A 6,435-nucleotide genomic window follows, 5' to 3' on the forward strand; every position below is an offset into this window, starting at 1 on the left:
GGGAAAGAATGGTATCTAATAAATAGTGCTAAGGAAACTGGATTTCCACATGCGAAGGAAGTAAGCTGGACTCAGACCTCACACTGTATACAAAAAATTAACTCAAAATGGATCAGTATTTAAGTGTAAGAACTGAAACCATAAAACTCTTAGAAGAAACATAGTGGTTGTACCTCAGGGTCTTACTTTTGACAAAAGGGGCAAAAAGAAACAAAATTGATACTTCCTCCCAATTACTAATGTGTCCTGCATAAGACTTTATCAATAAAATCAAGAGACAACCTATGGATTGAAGGAAAAATGGAAAATCCTGCTCGGGGGTTTCAAAGTGCCCACGGAAAAATTAAATTAAAAGTTAATGGAATGTTTCTATGAGTTTTGTGGAGCCTCCTCATATGTCAGGTAAGAGTTCAATATCCAGATATAAATAACTCCTACACGTTAAAACAAAAAAACATAAAAATAAGCAAAATAATAAATGACAAAGGAATTGAATACCTGTTTTAGCAAAGAAGATATACAAATAGACAACAATCATATGAGATAGCTAACATTATTATTGATTACAAATGCAAAGCAAAAACAAAATGAGATGCCAATTCATCACCACTAAGATAATGATGATGAACAATAAAATGAAATGAAATGACAGGTGATGGTAAAGATGTGGGAATATTGAAACTCTTATCCATTGTTAATGAGGCTGTAATATAGAACTGCTGCTGCAGAAAACATCTTAGTATTTCTTCAAAAATTCCAGTGTAAAGATATCACATGGCTGAGCAGTTCTACCCCTAGGCAATTCTGTGCCTAGCAATTCTAATCCTATACATTTACAATAATTGAAGGCAGAAACACAGATGCTTGAACACCAATGGTCACTGCAATATTCACAACAGCCAGAGATGGAAACAATCTGAATAAACCACCCATATTTAAATGGATAACTTGATAAATATATATATATACACACACACACATCTATATATCAGTATATATATATATACTATATATATCAGTATATAGATGTGTGTGTGTCACATAAGAGTTCAATATTTATATCAATGTATATATATAGTAAAACATTACTGTTATAAAGAGAAATGAAGTTCTGATATATGCTACAAAATGAATGACTCTTTAAACATTATGCTAAATTAAATATATCACAAAACACAAATGTATTATCCCTACTAATATGGGACATCTGTATAAGACAAATATATAGAGAAGAACGTTTATTGAGAGTTCCAAGGGTCTGAGAGTGGGAGGGAGAGGCAAAGCAAAAGTCATTACTTAGATGACACTAACTTGGTATTAAAGTTTGTGGGAAACTTTGAGATAATGATGATGGCTGCACAACATGATGAGATGATAAACACAATTACTGTCACTGAATTATACATGTAAAATTTTGAAATGGCAATATGCATATTTATCTGTGTGCATATATATATTATATATATACTAGCTATTTGCCACTATATAAAAAGGTGTAACTATAGATTAATTCATATCCAATCTATTCAGTAGATCCACCTCTCTCTGACATATTTTTGAATAATTAATAATATATTTTAGCTTTTTGCACTGGTTTGCCTATCGTCAGATGACCTTGTATACCTATTATTGTAGTTATAGCATGTGATACTGCAGAATCACCATCAGGGGCCACAGTGCTTTAAAATAAGGCAATACCCTCAAGTTCCTCTATTGTATGCAATGATCTTTTTTTCTGTAGCTGGAACTTCGAGATAGATCTAAAACAGGGGTGGGGAATGCCCAGCTGGCAGTTTGTAAAAGGCCGTCAAAATCTTCAATACCTTATAATATCATACACCACACTAAAGAGAAGCAGTTTTGCCCATTTAAATGTTTGACCAGATATAAGAGGCTAATTTTTAAGTTGAAAATTTTGCATGGTCTGAGAATTAATGTTATAAATATCCAGATAGCCGCTGGCAGGGGAAAAAATCCTTCTCTCTGCCCTAAAAAAATTGAAGTTGTCAAGAAGTTCATTTTGTTTGTATCCACAGTCAATGCTCATGGAAGCAGCAGTCAAGAAATCGAATGACATATTACATTGGGCAAATCTGCTGCACCAGACCTCTGTAAAGTGTCGAAGAGCAAGGATGTCACTTTGAAGACTACAGTGCACCTGGTTAGCACAATAAACGTTAACTATCTCAAGCATGATGTTGTGTCTATTTACAATTGAATATTTACATCAGAGTGATATCACAATAAATGGAAAGAAACTTCAGATCTTCAGATAATGAAATGCCTTTTGAAATCTTGATTATCATCATATAAACCCCGAATTTATCTTGAAGGATTTAAAATTATTCATACGGAAAATGAGCCTCAAATAGTTTGAAAGTTTGTACAAAAGGTGTGTGCCGATTTACTTATTTGGAAAGGATTGTTCATGTATATTTAAAATAATATCTAGCTAATAATCCCTAAGAACTCCTGGTGGCATAGTGAGTTATCACTGATTTGCTAATCAGAAGATCTTCAGTTCTAGTCCACCCCACCAATCATTCCAGGTATATATATGAGACTTTATCTCTCATAAATATTTATAACCTCAGAAACCCAAAGGAAAAATTTCACCCTATTCTGTAGGGTCACTATGAGTCAAAAATCAACTCAGTGACAGTAAGGTTTGGATGTTTGTTGATTGGCTGCTTCAGATTTTAATTTAATTTGGTTTGGTTTATAATTCCCAGTGTAGTCTTTTCAAACCTCCCTTTAAATTATTGATCATATCCTTTAAATTATTGATCATATCCTTTAAATTATTGATCATATCCTTTAAATTATTGATCATATCAAGGAAGAATCTTATAACACTAATGGCACACCTTAAATTTAAAAACAAAATAGACTAATCAAAGGAGGGAGAAAAATGTACCAATCCAATGACAACCATAAAATATCAGGAGTGGCATTATCAATCTCTGATAAAATAGACCTCAAGACAAATATCATAATTAGAGACAAAAGGGACACTACATAATGATTAAAGGAACAATGAAACAAGAACGCATAGTTGTAACAAAAATATATGTCCCTAATGAAAGACTCTCAAAATTCATAAGCCAAACCCTCACAGATTTAAAGAGAAATGGACACTTTGGCAATTATCGTAAGAGTATTCAATACACCATTCTCAATGAAATGTAGCTAGTCAGGAAGGAAACTCAGTAAAGGCACAGAAGAGATAAACAACACAATCAACCAGGTCAATCTCCTAGACATAGACAAAGCACTCCATCCAACAACACAGTATACATTCTTCTTCAGCACACATAATGCATACTTTAGAACAGACCACATTAGGTCACAGATACAAGTCTTAATAGATTCAAACACATTAAGATCCTACAATCTATTCTCTCAGACCACAACGTTATGAAGCTAGGAATCAGCAATAGAAAGAACAGGAACATGAAGCCAAACTCATAGAGTCTGAACAGCATACTCCTTAAAAACACCTGGGTAATAGTTCAAATAAGAGATTAAATTAGGAAATTCCTCGAATCAAATGAAAACAGCACAACACATCAAAACCTTTGGAACACAGCTAAAGCAGTTATCAGAGGGAAATTAATAGCAATCGACACACGTGTAGGGAAAAGAGATATTTGAAATCAACACCTATTACAATACTTCTAGCAATTAAAACAATAGTACGAAATCATAAAGATTAGTGCAGAAATAAATGGATTGCAAAATGTGAAAACAATGAAAAATTATCAACAAAAGTTGGTTCTTTGAAAAGACTCACAAAATTGACAAGTTGTGCAAGTGGCACTGAAAAAGTTAACCAAGGAAAAGAAGATAAAATGCAAATATCTAGAATTAGAGATGAAAAGGATGACATCAAAACAGATGCAAATGAAATAAAAAGGACATATCACTTTGAAAGACTATTCCAACAAGTTGGATGACCTACAAGAAATGGACAGATAGCTAGAAATACAACATCTACCCGAATTAATGCAGATGCATGTATAAAGCCTCAACAGTCCCATAACAAAAGAAGAAGAAATAGAGAAAGTCATCAAGAAACTTCCAAACAAGGAAAGTCTAGGATCAGATCTTTACAAGGGAATTCTACCAACTATTCTGAGAAGAGCTGTCACCAATGCTATACAGATTATTCCAGAGCATAGAAAGTTCTGTGAGCTAATTCTATGCAGCAAACATAGTCCTAATACCAAATTCAGAAAAAGAACCAAAATAAAACTACTAACTGTTATCCCTCATGAACATAGACATGAAAATTCTCAACAAATTCCTGCCCATAGGATAGAACAATGGATCAAACAAATATTTCACCGTGATCTATAGGATTTATACTTGGGACACAAGGAGGGCTCAACATTAGAAAATGATAATAATTTAATCCACCACACAAGCAAGAAAAATAAGAACCACATGGTTGTATCAATCAATGTAGAAAAGGCATGTAACCATATTCAATATCCATATCTGATTAAAAAACACTCAGCAGAATAGGAATAAAAGGAAAATTCTTCAACACAATATAAGCATTTCCCTTGAGAACTGAAATCAGTCCTCAAAAGACTGAAAAAAAGAAGAAAAAAAAGATGTCCCCATCACCACTTATATTAAACTCAGTACTGGAACTCCTACCTAGAGACAGTAGATGACAACAAAAAGAAATAAAGGGAATACAGTTGGGCTAAAAATTGAAACTCTCACTATTTTCAGATGATATGATTTTATATGTAGAGTACCCCAAAGATTTCCACAAAAAGGTGATACAAGATTGACAAGCAGAAATCATTTGGATTCATGTATATCACTGAAGAGAGCTCTGAACAAGACAACAATAAACCATTTTTTCAGTAGCCACACAAAAGATGAAATAATTAGGAATAAACCTAGCCAAAGAAACAAGATCTGTACATAGAAAACTACAGATCACTACACCAAACCAAAAGAGACCTACACAAATGGAAAAACATCCCATGTTCATGGACAGGGAGACTTAATATTGTGAAATGTCAATACTACTCAAAGCAATCTATAAATCCAATGCAATTTTTATCCAAATCCCAAATACATGTTTTTTTTAAAATATGTAAAAGTAATTATTTAATAGCTATTAGCAAAACAAAGCAACAGAGTCATGCTTCTTTGCAGCTTAGGGGACAATGAAATGTTTAGCTACAATTTCCCCATACAAACATGAAACAATATTAATTTAGGATACCCTCACAAATAACTAATGGGTGATGAAAACCCATGAAGCTCTACCAAAGCAAACCACAAACTGAAAATTCTTGGGGTTATGCGTATTTTAAATTCAATAAGCTATCGCTATTAAAGAAATTAAATGTCACTTGTGTCCATTACTGGACATTAGAGGGAATACTTCCATTTTCTCAGCTGTTGATTCTTAAACTTGAAATTACTATTGTGCCATATATTAAAATAGTTTAGATAAAAATAGCTTCTTTCAACAACGTGGTTTATTTCTTTTTATTGTTCTAAAATTATAGTGATCAATGTACACTTAAAAACACATTAAATCAATCACCATCAATGGAAAATAAATATTTTCCATATTCATGTATTTTCCTTTACAGCAACAGTTAAATTTACAAGTAAACATGTATTAGTTAGTATTATAATGACTTGTCAAGTGCTTTCAGTAGAAGAGAATTTAGAATTATATTCCCACATTAAAAATAGTTTATGATGATAAAAAACATAGGGCATATGCAAAGGTTGAACCAGTTGGAAGGATTTCAATAATCATTTCTGAGTGCATGAAGTACAATTACATGCTTTATAGTATTTATAAATACATCATGCAATAATGTTTCTTATTATTGTCATATAACAGCATGGCATTGTACAATAAATATAAATGCCACCTGATTCTTACAAAAGCTAATCATACAAATCAGTAAAATAAACTATAGTACCTACTTTTAGGCATACAAATTGTCAAACTGAACTTCATTTTCCTTTGGGTTTGCAAAGGAGCAGAGAAGTAAAAATGAAACATAGAAATCAAAATGGCCAAATATGCAAAAATTCTTATTCACTGTGACATGGTTATATAGAATTAATTATTCTATGCATATTCTTTCTATTTTGTTGAATTTCAAGGTAAAAAGCCCTTACCTCTACAGGTTCACAAGACAAATTAAAAACAAACATAAATAAGGAGAATGTAATGTACACATTAATTAAGATTTAAAGACTATGGCACAAAGCTGATGCCCACAGCAGAGTTTCCAAATGCAAACAAAGATTACTGAAACCATTTCATATCTTTCCTAGCACACGGGGGCGGGGGGGTGGGGGAATTGCTTTTCTTCCTGTAAACTAATTCTTAATAGAAACAATCTTTTTTTCCATGAGCAGCCATGAGTATCACATGTAGTGAAC

The 6,435-nt window shown here is 32.6% G+C and overlaps 1 pseudogene; it reads right to left on the reverse strand.

Annotated features, from left to right (window-relative positions):
* Positions 1 to 2,652: 2,652 nt before the first annotated feature.
* LOC101652331 overlaps positions 2,653 to 6,435 on the reverse strand; it is a 7,686-nt pseudogene continuing 3,903 nt past the window's right edge.

The sequence above is a fragment of the Echinops telfairi genome, unplaced genomic scaffold, assembly GCF_000313985.2.
Source record: "Echinops telfairi isolate 266 unplaced genomic scaffold, ASM31398v2 ScPeMD7_2010;HRSCAF=2546, whole genome shotgun sequence".
NCBI lineage: Eukaryota > Metazoa > Chordata > Mammalia > Afrosoricida > Tenrecidae > Echinops > Echinops telfairi.